Source organism: Quercus robur, chromosome 11, assembly GCF_932294415.1.
Source record: "Quercus robur chromosome 11, dhQueRobu3.1, whole genome shotgun sequence".
Classification (NCBI taxonomy): domain Eukaryota; kingdom Viridiplantae; phylum Streptophyta; class Magnoliopsida; order Fagales; family Fagaceae; genus Quercus; species Quercus robur.
Genome location: NC_065544.1, coordinates 26,905,365 through 26,930,646, shown reverse-complemented (window position 1 = coordinate 26,930,646; position 25,282 = coordinate 26,905,365). Strand labels below are relative to the sequence as shown.

The 25,282-nt window shown below is 35.1% G+C and overlaps 1 pseudogene; it reads left to right on the top strand.

The window, feature by feature from the left end:
- The first annotated feature begins 15,525 nt into the window (after positions 1–15,525).
- LOC126704891 (oligopeptide transporter 4-like) lies at positions 15,526–22,020 on the top strand (annotated as a pseudogene).
- The last annotated feature ends 3,262 nt before the right edge of the window (positions 22,021–25,282 follow it).

The window sequence follows — 25,282 nt, the reverse complement described above, 5'->3', positions numbered from 1 at the left end:
ATAATTGGATTTTGGGTAAATTGTAAATTATACCTCTAAAATTTGAGAGTATTTAAATTTTACACTTTAAAATTTCAGAATTTGAAATTTACCTCTTGAAGTTTAGAGGTGTTTGGATTTTACACCCTAACGCTTTAAAATTTGAATTTTACCCCCCTAAAGTTTGGGAGTGTTTGGATTTTACACCCCTAAATTCTAAAACTTCAATGTATAAAATCTAAACAGTCCTAAACTTTAAGGGCGTAATTTGCAATTTATCCTTGAACTTTTAACTTTTTTGTATTATTTATTTAGGGAAATTACAGTAAACCCACCTGTGGTTTGGCCCGTTTACACTTTACCTACTTGTGGTTTAAAACTTAACACTTTGCCCACCTGTGTTTAGCTCCGTTTGGTCTCTGTTACCCACCTTTGGCTTTTCCGTTAAAAAAACATTTTTTACCACCAAAACATAACATACCACGAATCAAAAAGTTAGGGTTTGAATTTTTTGAAAGAACTTGGGTTATGGGGTTTTGAAAGAGCTTCTCTAATCGATTTTGAAACGTGGAATAGTTGCTTCAAATCCTCATGATTCACACTACACAAAACCCTAATCTACTAAAAAAAAAAAAAAAAAAAGAAATGTCAATTTTCAATTCCAATTTCGCTAACAAAAACAATTTCAATCCGATTCAGAAACAAAATCAAAAGCTTTGAGATTGAGGAAATTTGTTACTAACCAGAATATCCTGAGGCAAGGCTTCGAGAAGAGACCATTCAGAATCCAACCTAATCTCTTGCCACACATTTTCTTCGACGGTGTTTTCAGAGCCAAATCGATCGCAAAACCCTGGAAATGATTCGAAATCAAAATCCTTTTCCTCCTAAATGCTCTTGCGTACCTCACATACCCTAACCCTAGCTCTTCATCGCCAACCACACGCTTTGATTTCAAAGAACTACCGCATCTCTTTCCCAACGCCATATTTTCAAAAAGAAAAGTGTTTCGAAAAACAAATCTGTTTTTGAAAGCAAATTTTGAAAATAAAATAAAAAGAACTCTTAAACTCTAAAACTCTTTTGGATAAATGTTTCTTTTTCTGTTGTTGTGAAAAAAATGGAAACTTAGAACCGCCTTTCTTCAACTACGAAGTTGCTCTTAAAAAATTGTCATGTCCCTTTCTATGACTCACTTATATATAAAGGAGGAGGATAAGAAGATAGTGTTTTATTTGCTTTTTGAATTTTTAATTTTTTGAGACAATGCTTTTTGAATTTTAGCATGAGAGATGAGAGAGATATATATTTTCTTTTAGTGTGTTACAGAGACATTTTGTACATTATTGGAGTTCTTGTGCATTATTACAGTGTTTTCACGCTTTTTTGTTCCTAGTTGTCGAGGTTGGTTTTTGCATGTAGCCATGTGTCTTCAAACTTATATTATTAAGTATATTTTATTCACTATCATTATACCACTCAACTAATGTTATTATACTGTTGGAATGTCATCAGTCCATTATTGTTACATGGCTAGGGCCACAAATCACATAAAGAACAAAGTAATGCTATACGGCTGGAGTCAGAAACACACAAGATAAGTTCATCTTTCTCTATTTTCAAGATTACATTATTAAGTACATGTTAATTCATTATTATTTTACCGCTGGATGCAAGTTATTTTAATATCATCTCACTTATACTTCATTAATGAACATACATATTAATAAATCGATCTACCATCATCTCACATATATTATTTGGATATGAACCATCCTTGGACACATATCTTTTTTGGACATGAACTACCATTAGACATTTATTATTTGGACATGGACCATTGCTGGACATACCTAATTATGTTGAACATGAACCATGAATCGCAACTAGACATGGACTATTGGACTCATCCCATTATTGTACATTGGACACCTAATTAAACACTTTCTAATATTGGACATCACTTAACAAATATAATAATAACGTATCAACTCACCATTTAATCAAAGCTATCATGCTAAGCATATTATTTATTTATTTCAACCATTATCATGATTCTAAGACTTTGGGTTTTATCTATTTTGTAGGCTTAAAAAATACACCGGTAGCCATTGGTCTATGCGGCCCAATGTCGAGTTCCAGGTTGACCTCCCCAAAACAAATCCAGGCCTAGCAAAATCACACCTCAACAAATGGTGTAGGCAGGGATTAAACCCTAGATATTTTATTCAACTTGTGGGTTCCAGTTAGCTCACTCAGGTAAAATCTCTAATGGTTGAATAAGAAATCTGGAGTTCAATCCTTGCCTACACCAAAAACCGATTGGTATCTTAGTTTGATGATAAAAGAGCTATCATTAGGAGTGAACGCTATAGGTTGAAATTATTTATTAAAAAAATAAAATCTTATTCAACTATTAGAGAATTTACCAGTTAAACTAATTGGAATTATTTTAACTTTATTGTTGCATAATGTAAATAAAAGAAGAAATAAGTGATGCGGGATGCGGAAGCATCAAGAAGCATAACACGTCTACTTCTAGAAAACAAGAAACAAAACATGCTTTCTTCTGAAAATAATCTTGAATCCATAAGGAGAAAGGGTTTGGAATCCACTAGAATATAGAAAGACAAAAGTTTGAATTTTATTGATTGAATAATTGTTTAAAAAACGTGTACAGACTTAGGGGCTTATTTAAGAACTCCGTAAAACTTGACAAACAAAAAAATATATTCTAAAATAACTCCTAATTAATACCTAACCATAATAGGAACCAAATCTAACCTAAAAAGCATTAAAGCACCTAAAAACAAGAAAATAAATCACCTAAACCTAAAACAATGAATTTTACATAAAAATACCAAAATTAATAAATTACAAAAATTAACTATAGTAAAGTATGTCCTACATCAATAAGTGTTAACTTTTTGTGTGAACACTACAAAAAACTGGGCTTATAGTGGCGTTTGTCAAAAACACCACTATAAGTACCCTATAGTGGCCTTTTCTATAAATGTTGCTATAGGCATATCTATAGTTGTGTTTTAAAATAATGGGTCTATAATAATGTTTCCAAGGGCTAATAGGTCTTACAAATGCTACTATAGGTCTTAAAAAAAATCCAAAAAAAATAAAAAATAAAAAAGGACCTATAGTGGTGTGGGGCCTGAAATTTGGAATCCCGGCCCACTTCACATTTATGGCCCAAAGCCCAAGCCGAGGAGCCCTACTGCCGAGGAGGTATGAGGAGAACCCCTTGATGGCCCAATAATATAGCCGAGGACAACCTCACGCTCAACGCCTCACAAAACGCCTGAAGAAAATGACAAACTCAGTACAAGAGCAGTACAAACTAGAAAGCTGCCAACACCATAACGTGGAGCCCAGCACCTGACAAACCCATACCCCATATCATGCTATCCAGCTTTTCCCAACCACTCTGACGTGAAGATTGATAGGACGAGTAACTGTCCCAAACAAGGAGAAACTGACACGTAGATGAAGAAGGAAATCGAATATTAGTATAAAAGGGAAAAAAGGAGGAGAAAAAGAGGAGGAGGGGAAGGCCCCCGGAGAAAGGAGGAAGAAAAAGGAGGAATTGTGAGAATGTAATGCTCCTCGGACTAATTCCGAGGAGTCAAACCTCTAAAACTACATTGATGCAAGGCTCAGCTATACAGTCCAAACCCATCTTTGTATGATCGCTCATGAAACCGGGACCAGATCAAAACCCAGCACCCAAAGGCAAGCCTTTCCAAACCCACTCTCTACAAATCATATTGTTCGGGCCCTTTACACACGAGCCCAACGTCAACCTTGGGTCGTTAAAAATCGTGTCCTTACAATTGGCGCCGTCTGTGGGAAGGCTTGCGCGTTGGCGCAGGTGGCGGTCGAGTTAACTCTCTAGCAAGCAGAGGTTTGCGGGGTTTTCTTCATCCCCGGCGACATGCGGTTGTTGCTCCGACATAAACTTCTGCTAGGGGCTATGCCTTGCAGTGCCAATGGCGCGGGCAGCTCTAGGGGATTCTGGCCTCAAGCCAGCTCTCCCCGCCCTGGTCTAGGGGCTTACGTTCGAAAAATAAATAAATACAAAAGAAAAATTACAAGTTTTGGACAGAACCAAGGCCTTGCATGGTCCTCGGACTCAAGCCTATGGGGAAACCAAGTACTCAAAAGAAAAATTACAAGTTTTGGACAGAACCAAGGCCTTGCATGGTCCTCGGACTCAAGCCTATGGGGAAAACAAGTACTCAAAAAATCACAAGTTTTGGACAGAACCAAGGCCTTGCATGGTCCTCGGACTCAAGCCTATGGGGAAACCAAATATTCAAAAAAAAACTACAAGTTTTGGACAGAACCAAGGCCTTGCATGGTCCTCGGACTCAAGCCTATGGGGAAACTAAGTACTCAAAAGAAAAATTACAAGTTTTGGACAGAACCAAGGCCTTGCATGGTCCTCGGACTCAAGCCTATAGGGAAACCAAGTACTCAAAAAATCACAAGTTTTGGACAGAACCAAGGCCTTGCATGGTCCTCGGACTCAAGCCTATGGGGAAACCAAGTACTCAAAAAAAAAACTACAAGTTTTGGATAGAACCAAGGCCTTGCATGGTCCTCGGACTCAAGCCTATGGGGAAACCAAGTACTCAAAAGAAAAATTACAAGTTTTGGACAGAACCAAGGCCTTGCATGGTCCTCGGACTCAAGCCTATGGGGAAACCAAGTACTCAAAAAAAACTACAAGTTTTGGACAGAACCAAGGCCTTGCATGGTCCTCGGACTCAAGCCTATGGGGAAACCAAGTACTCAAAAGAAAAATTACAAGTTTTGGACAGAACCAAGGCCTTCATGGTCCTCGGACTCAAGCCTATGGGGAAACCAAGTACTCAAAAGAAAAATTACAAGTTTTGGACAGAACCAAGGCCTTGCATGGTCCTAGGACTCAAGCCTATGGGGAAACCAAGTACTCAAAAGAAAAATTACAAGTTTTGGACAAAACCAAGGCCTTGCATGGTCCTCGGACTCAAGCCTATGAGGAAACCAAGTACTCAAAAGAAAAATTACAAGTTTTGGACAAAACCAAGGCCTTGCATGGTCCTCGGACTCAAGCCTATGGGGAAACCAAGTACTCAAAAGAAAAATTACAAGTTTTGGATAGAACCAAGGCCTTGCATGGTCCTCGGACTCAAGCCTATGGGGAAACCAAGTACTCAAAAAATCACAAGTTTTGGACAGAACCAAGGCCTTGCATGGTCCTCAGACTCAAGCCTATGGGGAAACCAAGTACTCAAAAAAAAAAACTACAAGTTTCTTGCATGGTCCTCGGACTCAAGCTTATGGGGAAACCAAGTACTCAAAAGAAAAATTACAAGTTTTGGACAGAACCAAGGCCTTGTATGGTCCTCGGACTCAAGCCTATGGGGAAACCAAGTACTCAAAAAAAAACTACAAGTTTTGGACAGAACCAAGGTCTTGCATGGTCCTCGGATTCAAGCCTATGGGGAAACCAAGTACTCAAAAGAAAAATTACAAGTTTTGGACAGAACCAAGGCCTTGCATGGTCCTCGGACTTAAGCTTATGGGGAAACCAAGTACTAAAAAAAAACTACAAGTTTTGGACAGAACCAAGGCCTTGCATGGTCCTCGGACTCAAGCCTATGGGGAAACCAAGTACTCAAAAAAAAAAAACTACAAGTTTTGGACAGAACCAAGGCCTTGCATGGTCCTCGGACTCAAGCCTATGGGGAAACCAAGTACTTAGAAGAGACAATACGGGGATTGGACACAACCTAGACGTTATATGACCCTTAAAATCTACCCTGCGAAAGAGTTCCCCATTGATAAGTGAGCTAATCCCAAGGCTGCATGGATTTCCCAGCTTATCCTCGGATCCTCGGTACCAGAGGAATTGGTGCAACTGCAATATAGTGCCATACGTGGTCAGAACGCAGTTAGAGTCCCTTACTGCTCGGTTACCCCCTCGAATGAATTATTTAGAGTTTATCGTTCTCGGACGGTCTCCTCGCACGTATTACGGAATATTCAGCTGTTATCTCGCGTACAATGAAAAGCTGGAATAAGCTTATATTAAAGCTAACTACATAAGCGAAAAGAAAGATACAAGAGAATAAAGAGAAAGCCGAGGAAGTAGTACAGAGGAGAGGTTGGCTGCTGTTTCAAGACGTTGTTCAAGGAAAACCATTCCTCAACACTTTTACATGCCTATAACTCAGGCAGCCAAAGAGCCTAACTCGGGACCTGCACCGTTGAAGAAAAGGCGTAGAGAGCCCGACTTCGGGCTAGCAGAGCTGAAAAAAAGGTGCAGGGAACCCAACTTGAGGCCAGCACCGTTGAAGAAAAGGTGCAGGCAGCCGGAAGTTGATGGGCCTTCATGGAACCACGCCTGCGGTATCGCAGATGGCGCTGATGGCGGAAAACCTTTCTTCTGACACACCAAAAATCTGGTGTGACCAGAACCTACTTCGGATTTTGACTGAAAGAGGGGAGGGTACCGTTCCCACCATATCCAAGCGGGAGGACACCTTAAATCTGTGCCTCCCCTGCCTAGACCACATCACTTTAAGTCTTGGAAGGGTTCGGTGCCTCTGTGGCGGGTGAAGTTCCTTCACCTCCGCCCAAGCCTCAAACATATGGCATTAAGGGAAGACGACACTGGAGGTGGGAACTGGTTATGGAGAAAGGGTTATAATTCTGAAGAGAGCAGAAGGGTTTATATGCCAGGAGAACAACCACCTGTCCTACTTATATAAAGGGTAAGGAGGTGTCATTTAATTTAATTTGAGCAGATTCCCAAGAAACGCTGCAGACAAGGCAGCTCTGGCACAATTTCCAACACCATCCTCCACCACAAGATTTAAAGGTCCTCGTGAAGGCGCGCCTCGAATACTGAAATGACAAAGGGCACTGCACGAATGAAGAATAAAGTAATGCCTCTTAATTCGGCACATCTCCCATGCAAATGGAAGGACACAAGCAGCAGTAAGGCACGGAACTTGAACAAGTCACGAGGTGGGCTCAACATCACCAAAACCCTCCTTCCCAACTAAAAAGTCGGGAAGCAGGATTTCGAGGGGCTATTGTGGGGCCTGAAATTTGGAATCCCGGCCCACTTCACATTTATGGCCCAAAGCTCAAGCCGAGGAGCCCTACTGCCGAGGAGGTATGAGGAGAACTCCTTGATGGCCCAATAATATAACCGAGGACAACCTCACGCTCAACGCCTCACAAAATGCCTGAAGAAAAGGACAAACTCAGTACAAGAGCAGTACAAGCTAGAAAGCTACCAACACCATAACGTGGAGCCCAGTACCTGACAAACCCATACCCCATTCCATGCTATCCAGTTTTTCCCAACCACTCTGACGTGAAGATTGATAGGATGAGTAACTGCCCCAAACAAGGAGAAATTGACACGTAGATGAAGAAGGGAAATCGAATATTAGCATAAAAGGGAAAAAAGGAAGAGAAAAAGAGGGGGAGGGGAAGGCCCCCAGAGAAAGGAGGAAGAAAAAGGAGGAATGGTGAGAATGTAATGCTCCTCGGACTAATTCCGAGGAGTCAAACCTTTCAAACTACATTGATGTAAGGCTCAACTATACAGTCCAAACCCATCTTTGTATGATCGCTCATGAAACCGGGACCAGTCCGAAACCCAGCGCCCAAAGGCAGGCCTTTCCAAACCTACTCTCTACAAATCATATTGTTCGGGCCCTTTACACATGAGCCTAACGTCAACCTTGGGTCGTTAAAAATCGTGTCCCTACAAGTGGCATTTGACAACGGCCACTATAGGCACTTTTTATTTTTATTTTTTATTTAATAAGGGCTAGAGGAGGAAAAAAAGACCTATAGTGGCGTTTGACAAACACCACTATAGGCTCTTGTAAGAGTAGGACCTATAGTGGCGTTTTACAACTACCATTATAGGCACTTTTTATTTTAGTTATTTATTTATTTATTTAATAAGGGCAAGAGGAGAAAAAAGACATATAGTGGCATTTGACAAACGCCACTATAGTCCCTCTTATATATATATATATATATATATATATATATATATAAATTCGGTTGAGGTTTTTTTTTTTTTTTTTTTTTTTTTTTTTCACTCTTCTTTCACTTCACACCTATATTTATTCTTTTCTCTTCCTCTCCATTTTTATTTTATTTCCCCTATTTTATTTGTGGTGGTGTTAATGTTTATGAGTTTTGGATTTGCAAATGATGTTGCAGCTAGTTGATTTTGTTAAATTTGTAGATGATGCTACTATTATGAACCGCCACTATAGGCACTTTTTAATTTTTTTAATTTATTTTTTTCCGGTTTTATTTTTTATTTTTTATTTTTTATTTTTTATTTTTTATTTTTTATTTTTTATTTTTTATTTTTTATTTTTAATAAGGGCTTGAGAAGGAAAAAAAGACTTATAGTGGCGTTTGAAAAACGCCACTATAGGCCCTTGTAAGAGTAGGACCTATAGTGGCATTTGACAAATGCCACTATAGTCCCTCATATATATATAAATGAATTTGGTTGAGTTTTTATTTTATTTTATTTTAAAAGAGCTATAGTGGCGTTCTATCCAGCAAAAAAAAATAAAAATAAAAAATAAAAAAAGGTTAAAAAAGAGTTCAGATCTAAAAAAAAAAAAATTAAATAAGAGATCTATAGTAGCGTTTGCAAATGCAGGTCCAGCAAAATTCAAAATTCAAAACCCACTTTCCCACCTAACCCCATTAATTATCTCCCCTCAAAATAAAAATACCCACCTACCTCCCACCTACCCCCACTCCCTCATCTCCATGTTTCTTCTTTTCTCTCTCTCTCTCTTTTTTTATTTATTTATTTATTTATTTTTACTCTTCTTTCACTTCACACTTAGATTTATTCTTTTCTCTTCCTCTCCATTTTGATTTTATTTCCCCTGTTTTATTTGTGGTGGTGTTAATGTTTGTGAGTTTTGGATTTGCAAATGATGTTGCAGCTAGTTGATTTTGTTCAAATTTGTAGATGGTGCTACTATTATGGGATTTGTGATTGAAGAAGGAGTGCTATTGTGTTTGAAGCCATTGGTTGTATAGTTGCAGGTAAGCATTTTTTTTAATTAAAAATTTAATAATTATTTTGGTTTATTCCTTGTTTGAGATTTCTACATATGAGCATGTTGTGTTTGATTTTGAATTTTTTTGGGTGGGTTTGTGTTTCTTTTTGAATTTACTGGGCTAGCTATAGTGTTTGTATTTTCTTTTATTTATGTATTTTGTATTTTTTTTATCTTTTAATTTAATTAAAATTGTAATTCAATTTTAAAAATAAAAAACTTTTGGTAATTTTAATTTTTGGTAATCAATTTTTTTTTTGTTGGTGGTTTTTGGCTAAAGTGGCAAAAATGCCACTATAGGGTGAGTCTATAGTGGCGTTCTAAAATGCTGTTATAGCATTTAAAAAAAAAAAAAAAAGGTCTATAGTGGACTATAGGGCAGACCTATAGGTCTATAGTGACGGTACAATAGTGGCGTTTGTAAATGCCACTGTAGCACATGCTACTATAGCTCAAATGGGTCAATAGTGGCAATTTTAGTACCTGTAGTGGCGTTTCACAATTGCCACTATAGGTCCCTTTTTTGTAGTGGAAATAAAGTTGCTTAAGATAATTAAATATAGATTTTCAAATGCTTTATCTTCTTTTTTTTGGTAACAAAATTCACCTCCATTCCACAACAAACACAATAAAAATTATTATATTTTTCCTATAAAAAAAAAATTCTTATCTTGTACTACAATGTAATCGTAATTTCTGCAAATTATATATATGATAGGAGGCAATGTAATCAATAATCTCTTTTTCGTTCAGTGGGATAACTTTTTGAAAAAAAAAAAATGGAGAAGAAGACGAATTTTTTTTGATGAAGGAGAAGAAGACGAATTGGGTCCTGAAAAAAGCTAATGGTGCATAGGCATGTTGGGAATTAATTATGATTTTGCTTAACTGCGCAATGTTAATTTGGGCAGTTAAGCTTTGATCACGGCCAGCTACGTCTTCAATGCAAGTCTATAAACAAAAATCCAAAGTCCAAACACTAATCTGGACCTGCACCCTTTAATATCACATACAATTACCGGCTAGCCAATAGCATAGTAACCAAAAGGACTTCCATTTAGTATGTGCATATTTTGATAGTTACGAACCTTAATAAAACAAATGATAAACTAAATAAATGCAAAGAACAAAAAAATAAAAAATAAAAACACTTGGAATTAGGGCTTTAAATGAACTAAGATGTTCATAAATAGCTCAAGTTTTGCTAAAAAAAAACTTGTTCATGTTGTTTGTTTATTTATAAACAATCCAAACTTGAGTTTCAGTTTAGGCTTGTTAATAAACAAGCCAAGTCCAAGTTCAAGCAAAAAAAATTGTTCATGAACAAACTCGTTAACATTAAGGCTTGATACAAAATAAGCTAAGTCTAGACTAGTTTATGGGCTAGGTAATAAGCTTGATATGAACTTAACAAATAAACTCATCTTTCTAATACTTTAATTAAATAGGAGTTGGGATTACTTGTCCAAGCCAAATAAATTAAATAATAAGCTTGATATGAGCTTGATAGTGTATTTATGTTGGATCTCAAGTTCAAAAGCTTAATATTGAGCTCGAGTTTGAGTTGATATTGAGCTTGTGCTTAGTTAGACCAATGAATTAAGCCAAGCCAAGCTTAAGCTTTTAGCCTTTTAATGAGCTCAAACTTGAACAATATTTGTAGGCTTGATTCAAGCTCAAGCCGAACTTGAACATTCTACTTTTGTTTTCGAGCCAAGCTTAAACTTCCACTAATCGACAAAACACTCGGCTTGTTTATGGCCCTACTTAGATTTTTTTTTTTTTTTTTTGGGTTGCTGAAACCTACTTGGAATTAACAAACCTCACCAATTCCCATTCATTGCATCCACAGTAGAGGTGAGGAAGCCTCACAACTTTTGGTATATATATAAACAATGCAATTGGTTTTAATTGAAATAGAATTTTAGTTCAAATAAAATTTTTATATATTTTAAAACTTAGCTAATAGAGTTTAATCTCAAGCAAACGATTTTCATAAAAGTGTCATTAAAAAGTAAAATCAACTCTAAACTCAAATTCTTAATTCAGAGGGGGGGGGGGGGGAGCTGTAATTCATAAAAATTCAACTTTTCAACGTGTGTCAATTGAAATATTGTTGATAAAAATCGTGTATTAAAAGGATAAACAATTGTACATTATTTCATAAAGCGAAGATGAAAAAAAAAAAAAGTAGATTTCAACAATTAAGCTTTTATGTTTATCCAAATGATAAGAACAATTAAATTTTTGTTTTTATCTAAAAAATTGTTGCAATTTGGTGTAACCACTTGGCATAACAATGGCTTATAAGCTTAACTTTTATTATATAGTAATTTTTTTTTTTTGAGAAATAATTATAACATGTTACTAACCCACAGCTCGAATCCTTTTCCCCCTAAACCACCAAGCACTTTGTGCATGGGGAGACGCCAATTCAGCTACAAGGCCTTTGGCTTATTATATAGTATATGAGTTGTCTATCTATAAACTATTACAACAATATACCATATAATAAAGGTTGGGAAATTATCAAGTATTCTAGGAGTATAGTAATGTGATACTTCCTAGTTTCACATAAATGGAGGATCTGAACACCTTGAATGTAATTAGGAGGTACACTATTATGTTTGAGGAGGGAGTATCATGTCCTTGTACTTGCGGAATATCGAATAATCTATAGTGCATATATATATATATATATATATATATAACAACTAAAGATATTTGACTTTTGGTTAACTTTATAATATTTTGCTACATAAACTTTTGTATAATCGAAATTTTACACGTCAATATTCTAATACTAGTCTCTACGCATGTGCATTGTGCGTACTCATAAAATTGAGTTCTAAAAGGAAAAATTAAGCTCAAAAGTGTGCCGCACAATTTGGTCATGTTTCACATCCCACATCGTTCATTTTTCAACCTCAAATTTATTCTATAGGAAGGGTCCTAATCCATGGGTTTTAGACACATAGGAAAGTGATCAAAGACGCCTAAATAGGGTGAAGGCTTGATATGATCAAGATTCAAGGCTCCCGAAAGGGTTTTAGCACTCTTTTCTCAAGTATTTCTTATCCTTTAGTTTAAAATTTTTCTTTTGAGTGCTTTGGTCGGAAAAGGTTCTCCATAATAGTATAAATCAAAAGTCCAACTGTTATATATAGATTATAGAATTTTGATGATAATATATGACATGTGTAATTTAATTTTTAAAAAAACAAGAAATTTAAGAATTCTTCTTTAAGAAATGAAGCTTCACTCACATATCATGCCTGCTAGAAATGTTCCAGGAGAATAGATGCCATCATTCTTTTTTCTAGTTAAAGACAGTATTTTTTTTTTTACAGAATTGGTGGCATAACTCACGAAGGAATGAAGTTAGATGATCCTTTGTAGCCATTTTCTTTAATAATATAAGGGCGATGATTGTTACACACAAGATGTGTTTTTTTTTTTGGGGAGAAAAAAATGGGTAAAGAAGAGCAATTTAAATTGGCGTCTTCTACAAAGGCGTGACCATGCCATTGTGTGTTTTTAGTTAACACAGTTTACCTATAATATAAATATTTCATTTATTCAGGAACGAAAATGTACTTAGAAAAAGAGAAAGAAAAGCATATATGACATAACCTATCTCAAAGCCGTTAGTTGCCATCCCTCAATGAACAAAATCTATCCTTAAACCATCGACAATTTAAACCTAATCCCCCCCCTCCAAATCTTCCTTATTTTAACCTTTCAGAATTCAGATACCTTAGTGGTTTCACTTAGCAAGGACTTGATTAAGGTTTGATGCTATACTTTGTAGAACAATTTAAGTCCTCACAGTTTGTTTACGTATGTAGCCCAAATGTTGGCTTCCTATGGTGGGAATATTGGATTGAGGAAACTGTTTGATCAGAGAATTAGCTCCATGTTCTCTGTTTGCTTTTTGGAAACTTGTGTGAACTGATTTCGGTTTATCAATAAAAATTGGAAAAATATAGGACCATAATATTTTTCACGACTTCTTGCCACAACTATGATGTGACAAGTGTGATTGGTGAAGAAAAAATGGTAGGTATTTGCGAAAATGATGGTTAATTACTCACAATCTGTTACGTTATAATTATGGCAAAATAGTAGTGGGATAATTTGTGGTCTTAGAACTACTCATAAAAATTTCTGACTTTCTCTCCCTCTCTCTTAAAAAAAAAGAAGAAGCTGTTACTTGCTATCTTACACATCTTACACAACCTTAGACAATTTGCATCTTGAACAACTAATTCCCCAGTCCAAACCTTTCCCATTCCAACCTTTTAGAATTCATATACCTAGGACCTGATTTGACATAGCTGGGTCTTGATTAAGGTTGATACTCTTTGCCAAAATTGATGTGACACAACGGAAAATTCTTTAGTGCTCCTGGAGTATGGAAAAATGGTGCTCACTTTTCTCACATTTATGATGGATCTCACCATGAATTTAATGAGTAGACCCCACCATGAATGTGAGAAGTGAGAGCACTATTCTCCATGCTTCAAGAATACCTAAAACCATTGCACGTCCTTGGTGTGATGGTAACTCTATGTGAGGGTCCTTTTTGGACAGTACCTAGGTCCAGGTAGAAACAAGGACCTTGGGCCCTCTTACTTGTTGTTTTAAGGGACCGGGCTTGGTTCACCATAGCTAAATGGGTTGATTATGAACTAGATGGTGCATAGAGCAGGAATCCTACAACACATACATACTAGCAAACAAGAAATATATGCATTGAATAGCAAGAAACAATAAAAGGGCAATGCGATAGACAAAAACACAAAGTAAATGTTAGGGATCCTTAAGATATTGTGTAATATTTCATTAATTTCTCAATTGTGTAATACATCATGCTCACTAGGACGTATCACAAGGTCTAAATAAGTTTAAAAATTACAGACTTAGATGGCTCTTCAGGCCTCTATGACTTGCAAAGTTTGAATCCCTTTGAATCCAAGTGTGTTCTCTAGTGGCTGTTTGAGGATACCAGACAGTATTTTCCTCTTTTTTCTTACTTTCTTTGAATTCTAACAGAGTTTTCTCAATGATTCTACTCTAATTCACTGTTGTTGAATGCCTCTTCACTGTTGACTGCTTCTTCACTATTGACTGCTTCTTCACTATTGATTGCTTCCCCCTTTTATAGTGTCATCCTAGGTTTTCGGGGTACTATTGATTCCCCTCATTTGCTTTCTTGGGTACCAGAACCAATATTGTGCTAGCAACATTGGTGACTGGTCCCTTCCTTATTTCTCATAATTTTCTCACTTTGGTGCTTCTTCCCCAAAAGTCTCCTGCTGACTTTCCATTCTAGGGTGTCTTTAAAGAGCTGACCTTTGGTCCTTCTTCCTTCAAGGCCTCTCACCTTTTTCAGACTCAGCTTTTGGTTGCCTTTCCTCTTGTCATTTTTCCCAAGTGAGCTGATTCCTTCTTGCCAGATTAAAAGTCTTCCCAGCTACTTCCCTTCATGGTTCTTCTTTCTGGGTTTCTCGAGGTACCAGCCCCTTGCTCATGAATTGTTTGTTTCCAAGCTTTCTGGTTCCTTTCTGCATCATTGGGTGGCTGATAGGGACGTATTTGTTCTCGTTTCTTGTGTTTCTTGGCACTCCTTTTGAGCTATCTTAATCTCATCCTGGCTTTGCTGCACGTCCCGAGGATCCCGAGCTCCTGGCAGTCCTTAGGTATCTTGGCCCACTTCTTACAACTGGACTACCTAGTGATTTTCTAACCTTGACAGGTTGGGCTTTTCTTCTTCTTCCCTTCATTTCATGAATTCTAAGGCCTATCCATTCGTGGTTCTTGGGTTCTTCCTTAAATCCCTTAATGGAGTTGGGCCTACCATCTTTTTTTTTTTTTTTTCTTTATTGTGGGCTCAAGTCTTTTATTTTTTTCATGGAGTTCAACTCTCTATGCCATTTTGGGCATTGGTGCAACATTGTGACTTTTTTAGACCTCAACACTCTACAAGTATAAGTGCTTGTGGGGTGTGGGGGTAAGGGCCGGGGTTCAAGTCTTCAGGAGGGAACTTTACACACATATACACTTAGATTATACTAGAATAGAATTTTTATCTTGTATTAAAAAAAAAAGTACCTAAGAATCACTCAGAACTAGTAAAAATTTGCCAAAACAAAAATTTGTAAAAATATTGTAAAATAATTTATAACTGTAGCATTACTCTGGAGACTTAGAGAGTGGTTGACTTGGGTGTTGGGACATGAGATTTGTTACATTAATTTTAGCATTTAATTTCCTTAAGAGAAAGTCAAGGAGGATTTAAACCAAAATCAGTTTATAATTAACTATCAAATCATTAAAATACACCAATACCATAAATAGTTAACAAGGCCCTTCTTATTCCAACATCTAAGCTCTTGCTAAAACCAACATTTAATTTCTCTCACCCATGGCCACATACCCTAATACCACCACCACCATTGAAACACACATCCCGACCACCATGGATGATGTGAACGAAGACGAGCTCTCGCCCGTCGAACAAGTCAGGCTAACCGTGCCCAACACCGATGACTAGACCCTACCTGTATGGACCTTTCAAATGTGGACCTTAGGCTTACTCTCATGTGCAATCCTTTCCTTCCTAAACCAATTCTTCTCCTACAGGACTAAGCCCCTTCCTGTATCCCCAAATCACTGTTTTAGTGGCGTCCCTCCCCATTGGCCGCTTCATGGCTGCCACTCTCCTCACAACCAAGTTCCAAATACTCGGGTTTGGATCTAGGTTGTTCTCTCTTAACCTGGGTCCGTTTAACATGAGGGAGCATGTACTCATTACCATCTTTGCTAATGCTGGTACTGCATTTGGAAATTGACCAATTTATGGTGTTTATATTATTGATATAATCAAAGCCTTTTATAGCCGAAATATTTCCTTTTTTGCTGGTTGGCTTCTTATCGTCACTACTCAGGTAATATTCTCCTTTTTTTATGGCTTTTTTTACAGCGTGTTTTTCTTTGGTATTTTGGAAGCAAAAGTTGGTGTTAGTTTGGATACAAATGCGTTTGCGTTTGTGCTGGAGGCTGCCTTTTTTGTGTGGGTCCCGTGCTGGAGGCTGCCCTTTTTGTGTGGGTCCCATGCATTGTTTACGGGACTCACAAGTACGAATTTCAATAAATTTTTCTTTAAAACTGGGTCTCACAACACTATTTACTTTTCAGTTTTCAATAATAAACGGTATCTATTTGGCTAATTGTTTTTGCACACAGCAATAAGTTCAGCATGTGATATTGTATTTTAAAAATACAATTTCAATTATAATTATAAAATTGTAATTTTGAAAATAGGTTTATACAATTTTAATTGAAGTCATATTTTCAAAATATAATTTCAACTTGTGTATACATATGTATACACTATGCGTAATAATAAAATTTTTTTTTTTCATTTTAAATTTGAGAAGTGTAGTAAGCACTGGTGGCTCCATGTTAGAGTCAGGGTGGTCACAGGACCACCCTGGCCTGGAAAAAAAAAATCATTATTATATATAAAATTTAAAAATTTTATGATTTTTTTTACCTTAAAAAAAATGTGTGACCATCCTAAATTTTTTTTTAGGTCCAATATAATTCAACTTTAGACAAAGTTTAGCAACAAACTTGATTGTAGATTAAGGCTACAACTCCACTCAATATTTTTTTATTAGATATGGATTTTAACAATTCTACAATTAGATTACATTTTTTTTTCTTTTATCCTCTATGCTTGCAAAACTTCAAGAAGATTAAAGATAAATAGTTTATGTCATTAATCAAATGTTTAATTTTCAAGTTTTTGTAATCTAAAATTATACGCAAAATATAAATTTATGGATCAAATAGCAAATAACATCTGATTGACATGAAACTTGACATGTATTTTAAGAACATAAAAAAACATATAATTCAATGGTTAGATTTTCAAAATATGTAGTCATATTAATTTGTTTAGTGAAAGTTGTAGTCTTGGGTTACAATAAGTTTGTAGTCAAACTTTGGTCCTTTTAACAATATATTGGGCCTTTACAAACAAAAGGAAAAAATCCAAAAAAAATTTATTTAACTAAAATTTTGAAAGAAATATAGTTTGCAGCATTGATAATGAGATATAACTATCTTTCTTATTAGTTATTGTATAATTTAAGTTTATTAATGACCACTCTAGAAAAAATTTTTGGAGCGGCCATTGGTAGCAATGTAATTATTATGAATAAGCAATCTTCATTTAGCCAATATATATACACACACAAAAGAAGGTTCACAACTACAAAACAAGCAGCAACAAAGCTGCAAATTAACCCTCATTGATAAAAAAAAGCCGAAAGCCTCAACTACAAATTGACACCAATTCAATACAACAAAGAGAAATGAGATACAAACATCTCTATAACAAAAAGAAAGAGAGGAAACTCAGCTACACCATGGCCTCTACCAGAGATACAAGCTCCATTGTAGCAAAAAACTCATCTACATCACAGCCTAAACCAAAACATAACAACAACTATTTTAGGGTCCAAATTAATTGCAAGCCTTCCACACATTGCCCAATCCTTTGCATTCACGTTACCAGGAATAAAGACAGCCGCTCTCCACTTGACTTCATTCAATATGATAGTCACCATCTGGTCTTCATTCCCTTGCATACCAAAAAATCTACAATTATTATTAAAAGATTGTAGCTAGGTATTTTTTTTTTTTTTTTATATATTTATTTTTTAAGGTAAGCAAGGTAACTTGAATTTAGGGCTGTATATGAACCCAGTTTGAGCTTGCCTTAAGAAAAATATTGTTTATGTGTGTTTGTTTAGTAAATAAGCCAAGTTCAAGCCCAATTAATAAACGAGCCAAGTTCAAATATAATAATTAGTTTGTGAAGTAAAAATGAGAGCTCAAATTAACTATATATAATACTATATAGTTATTTGTATACTTGTCTAAAAATATATTTATATAAACTTAAAATTGAGTTGTATAAGTTTTTCCTAAAAAAAAAACAAAAGAGTTGTATAAATTTGTAAATTAGTTTATATGATATAAAATTATTAATTGTAGTTTATTCATAACATGAATAATTTATTTGTAGTAAAAATTTATAAAGAAGGGGTAAAACATTTTAGTCATGGTTTTATTATATATAGGAAAAAAAAAAGTTAATCAAAAGCTCGTGAACAAGCTCAAGCTTGCTAGACAAGTAAATGAACTAAGTTTGAACATGTAAATTTGTTTGATAATAAGCTTGAGTTCAGCTCATGTTCAAAATAATATTAAATAAATAAGTTTGAACTTTTAATACTCGGTTCAGCTCGGCTCAACTTGTTTATAACATATCGTATACTATTGATTGGTTAGTGAGATTGTTATTGTGGGGCTAAAGAATTTGACAACTTCGACCCACTTTATACTGAGCCCAAGACCCACGCCGAGGAGGGAGAAATGGATGAGGACGAACAAAGAAAGCCCAAATAGCCTAGAAACGTTGTCGAGGACGATCCTGCTCTTGGCATCCCAAATCCCAGGAGGAAAGAACAGCATGCCGGCAAAGGCAGCCTCCCAGAGTGCGCCCAGGAGAAGGACAAGTACAATAGAATACCCATGGGCGTATGGTGTAGGAGCAATCCAAGGAGAAACTATCACCTCCGCATTGAATGCACCCAATTAACGTTTTGGCCGCATTAATGAGGAAATGACCCCTGAACAGTGCGGTCTTGGTTGTCGCAACTCACAGAGGGTTTGGGAAGGTGATTAATGGGACGAGCACTCGAGTAATAACCTGCATGATCAATAGGTGGAGGGTTAAGATCGACTGGAAAGAAGTATATAATGTGAGAGACACTCTAAGAATAGGGGATCATGGAAGAAAGAGCAGGAGGAGAGAAAAAGGAGAAAACTGTAGCAGTCTGCATGATCTTGGAAACCATTGTAACCTAGTACTGAAGGAAGAAGAAGAATACTAAGTTCCTCAGACGAAACGCCCGAGGACAAAATTTCATGCTTTAACCCATATCCTTGTTACTCAGCCCATACATAACTGTGTCTAGTAATTGTGGTTTGGACTAAAACCTAGTTCTTAAACCCATTCTCTACAAATTTATTATATTGGGCTAGTTGGGCTTGAGACTTTTCATCCAATAGAAGAAGTGCTCGAACCCAATCCTTACAGTTATAATCGCTAACTAGCATGATGACTTTTGGCCAGGATTTTAGAAATGGTCATACGTATTACATAATAACTTCCATTTCACCAGATAGGTTGCTTAATGGATTGTACTATAGGATAAAAATATTCCATCTCAAGTAAATTTCTAATAACCAATTTAATACGGCCTGTTGTGTAATCTTATCTTATGTGATGAAATGGATAGATGGGAAACAATTTCCTATGATGTTGCACATAAAAAAACATAAAATTCTTGCTTAAAGTCAGTCAATTCTTGAAAATATGAGGAGGGGATTGCTGATTTGTTATTTATAATTATATAATTTACTAGTATATCATTCACTTCTTATGTCTTTTTAAAAAAGAATGTTTGCTTCCATTTAATAAAAAGAATGAGTGCGAGAATAAAGTAGAATCAACATTCTTGTAAGTGAAATGAATACCTACGTGAGAATAAAATAGAATTAGCATTCTTGTAAGTTTGTAACAATAAGCCTAGAGTTGCAACTTTTCTTACACACTTTTTCACAGCTCCCGATAATAAATTATTAATATTAAATAATAAAGTAGTGTCAATTGTTCCTATAAAAAAACAAAAAAAAAAAGTAGTGTCAATTGTATGCTCATATGAGAATTAATAACAACTTACCTATTCAAAAATTGTGAAAACTATTATGTTGTATTACTCTATCTTGAACGGATACAACTTGTGTCTAATGTATTTGTGTATTAGACATGATACGATACTTTCATTCCTTCCTACTATACTTTCAAAGTGAAGAATAGATATAATATCCCTTAAAAATTCTTTGCATTCCATTTATTTATTTATATTCATTTTACCCCTTTAATACGCAAGATGTATAGTTTATCATGAAGTAATATAAAATTGGTATACATCAACTTTTATACTCAACAAAATGTGTCGCCACAATGTAAAGAGACTATAAATTGACTTGTTAGGAAAATAATTTATGACCAAGTCTAACTTGATAAGAAATACTTTTTATGGATAAAATTGAAATTCACTATTATTATTATTATTATTTTGTAATTTTCCAAATGAATCTCCACACACACATATATACATATACACATACATAAAATATTATATATATATATTATAAAAATGGTAAATTACAAATTACACCCTCGAAGTTTGGGGTTGATTGAATTTTATACTCCAAAGTTCTAGAACTTTGATTTTACACTCTGAAATTTGGTTCTATTAATAATTCACCCAAGGTTAGTTTTTGCTGTTAAGTGACACATGTGCATACTGACATGTTTTATTTTTTATTTTTTGCCAAATCTTCCTCAAACAATACCGTTTCAGTGGCATTTTAAAAGGGCACCGTTTTAGCCAAAAATTAAAACATAAACCCTCTAGTTTTAGTGTCCGTTTGGTTTGCGTTTTGGATTCACACGTCTGTGTCTAGCTTTTTTTTTTTTACCAACGCCTTTTGCACTGTTCATATGATTGAATAGTGTATTAAGGCAAATAAACAATAATCAGAAATTATTTTTTTATTATTTTCAATTTTCAGTAAAATAAGCGTATCCAAATGCATATTCATATGCTCAGACCTTGTCCAGTAACAGTGGAGGCCTGGAGAATGACTATATATATATATATATATATATATATATATAATTCTCAATCCATGAGTTATGTTTTTGATAATTCGTCTCTTTTTATGAGTAAATGGAATCGAGTAGATAATTTGAGAAAACTAATGGAAAAAATAAAATCCCTCAAACCAAGCCAACAGTAACACTCACAGCAATAACAACGATGACTCTCGCTGCCTCAACTCAACTTCACACCAATCCCAATCCCCTCTTACTCTTTGCCAAACGACACTTCCAAGTTCGCAAGTTCCGTGTTTTCCGATGCCGAAGACTCAAACAAACAACACGTAGTTCACTCCGTTCCCAATTCGAATTCGAAGACGTTTTTCAATCCCTAATTTCTCAATTCCCTTCTGTCAATTCCTTGGAATTCATCGCTTCGGCATTCAGTTGCGCCTCCGATTTCGCTCTCCACCAATCGAAGAATCGACGGAGACTTCGAACGATTCCAATATTGGAGAATGAATTCTCTTTACCAGTCCGACGTCGTTTAACCGGTTCATGTTCCTGCGATGCCCTTCCGTATCGTTCACTGGAAATGAAGACGTGAACGGGATGTTGGTGAAGGAAGACAGGCATTTTGTGAGGTTAAACAAAGGAAGAATGGTGATGAGGAGTGAGATTGAGATTGTGAGTGGTTTGCAATCGGAGTTTCAGAGAGTTTGTGTGAGTACGGAGGATGGAGGAGTGGTTTTGTTGGATTGGCTTGCAAATTGGGACTTGTAGTCCGTTTTAGCTTTGGGCTAGGTTTGCACTTCGTCTTCACTTAAATAGTACCGTTTGAGGTTGATTTGGCAAAAATAAAACATGTCTGCATGCACATGTGTCACTTAACAACAAAAACTAAACGTGGAGTGAATTACTAATGGAAACAAACTTAAGGGTGTAAAATCTAAACAACCTAAAATTTCAAGGGTGTAATTTGCAATTTACACTTATAAAAATGTAAGGATAGTGATTACAAGACATCAAATTACAAATTAATAACATTATTTCTTATGTTTGATTGGGTTTCAGGTATTAGGCTATGGTTGGGCTGGACTACTGAGGAAATATGTGGTGGAGCCAGCCCATATGGGGTGGCCAGCAACTCTCGTTCAAGTCTCACTTTTTTAGTATGTAACTTTTCCTTGTCACTAATGAGCTTGTAGCTGGTTGGCATCTACCTCTCCTGCTTTCTGTGTCACGAGTTTGAAAAAAAAAAATCCCTATTACTTGTGACCTAAAAAAAAATAATTATTCCTTTGCAAACTCAAGTTAAATGTCAAAAAAAATTGATTGTTTTTAATTTTACACCATTATACCTACTAGGTGTGAGCTCTTGAACTTCTTACTAGACCTAAAAACAATTGGCTTCAAACTCGAAAGAAAAAAGTGGGTATGGGTAAAAGATTCTAACTTGTGCAAAACTTGGTCAACCTAAAACCCAATCCATGGAGAACAAGTGGGTATTGGTTTAACGCATTATCCGACAGCCGAACATACCAAAAGGTCCAAAACACAAGTTTGTCCAAAACTTAAAAAAAAAAAAAAATCATTTATCAATTTTTTTTTAATGTGGATATTTTAAAAAACCATCACCTCATTTTGGTTTTAATTTATTTAAGTTATTTGACTTTTTTTTATAGGCAAGTTATTTGACTTGAATGGCTGTAAGTTGAAAAAATTTTGTGATATACCACCTATTATAGGGTATATGTTTTGTTTATGGTTGTTTGTAGAAGTTTACATGTAATTGTATAGTATATAGAAGAGAGGTTTTCACTTGCAAAGAAGCTGCAAGAGATAAACTTCTACTCCAATTTAGACATCTAAGGCTTCGTTTGGGAGGAGGGAATGAAATGAAAAAAAATAAAAAAATAAAAGTATTTTTAGAATATTCTTCTCTCCTCTTGATTGGGAGTTTTAATGAAGGGAATGGAATGGAAAAGAATAAAAAAGGTATTTTTAGAATATTCTTCCCTCTTTTTGTTTGGGAGTTTTAATGAAGGGAATGAAAGGTCAATTTCTTTGTTTGGGAGTTTAAGTAGGAGGGAATGAAATGGTTAGGAGGGAACGCTCATTCCTCCCTTTTCACTCAAAAACTCAAAATTTTGTTCCCCTCAAAATTAGGAGGAATGGAAGAGAATGGATTTAAGTTTAATGAAATTTTTGTTAAAACCCCTAAAATACCCCTTTAATATCAGCCATTCTTTTCTCAATCAACCTAAAAAAAAAAAAAAACATAGATACACGTTATTGCCTGTTTGCTACAAAGTGAAGCTACTGTTGTTTGTGGGATTTTCGTGAGACACCATTGAAGCTATTGCTATTCATCAACATAGCTACACATTATTCTTTGATTGCTGCAAGTTTTGGTTACTGCTCACAAGTAAGTCTTTCTTTTTCTTTGTCCCCTCAAGTCTTATAAATAATAGCTATAAGGTCCACGGATGAAAGAGTGACATATAAATGATAGTTGTTGTACAGCTAGATTCTTTAGTTTGCTTACATCTTTCTTTAATAATGTTTTTTCATAAAATGATAATTGTTTTGCTAATTAATCAATTCCTAAACTTCTGTGTGAATTGTATAGCAAAATATAGTATATCACTTTCTGTGGTATAAACGTGGTGTTGTAGGTTACAAAAATTACACTAATTTGAAGTAAAACTTTGTTCTTATGGATAATTTCATAATTATATTGGTTATTCATCATACAATGTCATCACTAATGTTTTTATTTATTTTTAATGAAAAGTAGGATATTACTGTTTTTGATCTGATATGAGGAATAGGACGTGGCAGTCTACATGCTATTAAATTCTGAAAATAAGATTTTGAACAATGAAATTGACATAATGGACAGATTCTGAAATGGAAAAACAAAATTCAGTATTGTGAGTGCTACTTGAATGGTGTCCTTTGGCTTTGTTTCATTTAAAATGTATTCATTTCAATGTATTCAAGTCTTATACTGTTTCTTGTTCATATATATAATCATATGTTAACATATAAAAATATTTAATTTACAGTTTAAAAGCTATCAAAAGCATATTGTGAAGTGTCCTCCAAATTTTATAATGAATAGAATATGTGCCTATAATTTCTTTGACTAGGACTTCGACTAATAACATAACTATTTTTTTTACTTAGATGGATTTGAATGATGAGGTACTTAAGACCATAATTTTTTCAGAATATATGCGGAAACTAGACTTGGTTCATGCTTCATGCCATTATTTGTGCTACACTATTCATTGAAGGCAACGTTTGAAAAGACGTGTTCCCCACATTCCTACACAATCAACCATAGAAAGACAATTACTTCGTGATGAAATAATGCATTGACTTAGATCTAGTGAAAAATGCTATGATGTAATACGCATGGGTCCACAAACTTTTCAAAGTTTGTGTGACATTTTGCGAAGAGACAGTGATCTTCAAGACACATAACGTGCCACGGTTGAAGAGCAAGTTGCCAAGTTTCTTCACACTCTATCACATAATGTGAAGATCTGTACAATGTCCTTTTTTTGTCATTTCGATGAGACCATTAGTCGCCATTTTCATAATGTGTTAAGATCAATAATTATGTTAGAGGATCAGTTCCTTTGACAACCTTGTGGAACCTAAGTGCCAGTTGAAATATTATAGAGTAGTAGGTTCAATCCATATTTTAAGGTAAATATATCATATATATATATATTATATATTTGATAGTAGTTTAGTATAAGTATATTTTAAGGTAAATTTCTTTGAGAGATATTTTTAATTTCAAGATTGTATTGGGGCACTTGATGGAACACATATTCGTGTCAAAGTGTCTAATGAGGATGCACCAAGATATCGGGGAAGGAAGGGTTACCCAACACAAAATGTGTTGGCGGCATGCTCATTTGATTTGAACTTCACGTACGTATTACCAAATTGGGAAGGAACTGCTTCAGATTCGAGAATAATAAAGAGTGCTTTAACTAGAAACGATAATTTGAAAATCCCACAAAGTAAATTGAATTCAAATATGTATTAGGATGTATTCTTTATAATTAAAAAATTTATAGTATATAATTAACAATTATTATTGTTTATTAGGTAAATATTATTTTGTTGATGCGGGATACATGAATAAAAGTCGTCTAATTGCACCTTATAAGAGAGTGCATTATTATTTAAAAGAGTACTCTGTTCGCCCCCCTGAAAATGCTAAAGAATTGTTTAATTTGCAATAGGCATTATTATGCAATGCTATTGAAAGAGCATTTGGTGTACTTAAAAAGAGATTTTCTATCATAGCAAGTACTACAGAGCCTAGTTATTGTGTTGACACACAAAATGAAATCATTTTAGCATGTTGCATGCTTCATAATTATTTAATGGGTGTCGATCTTGATGAAAG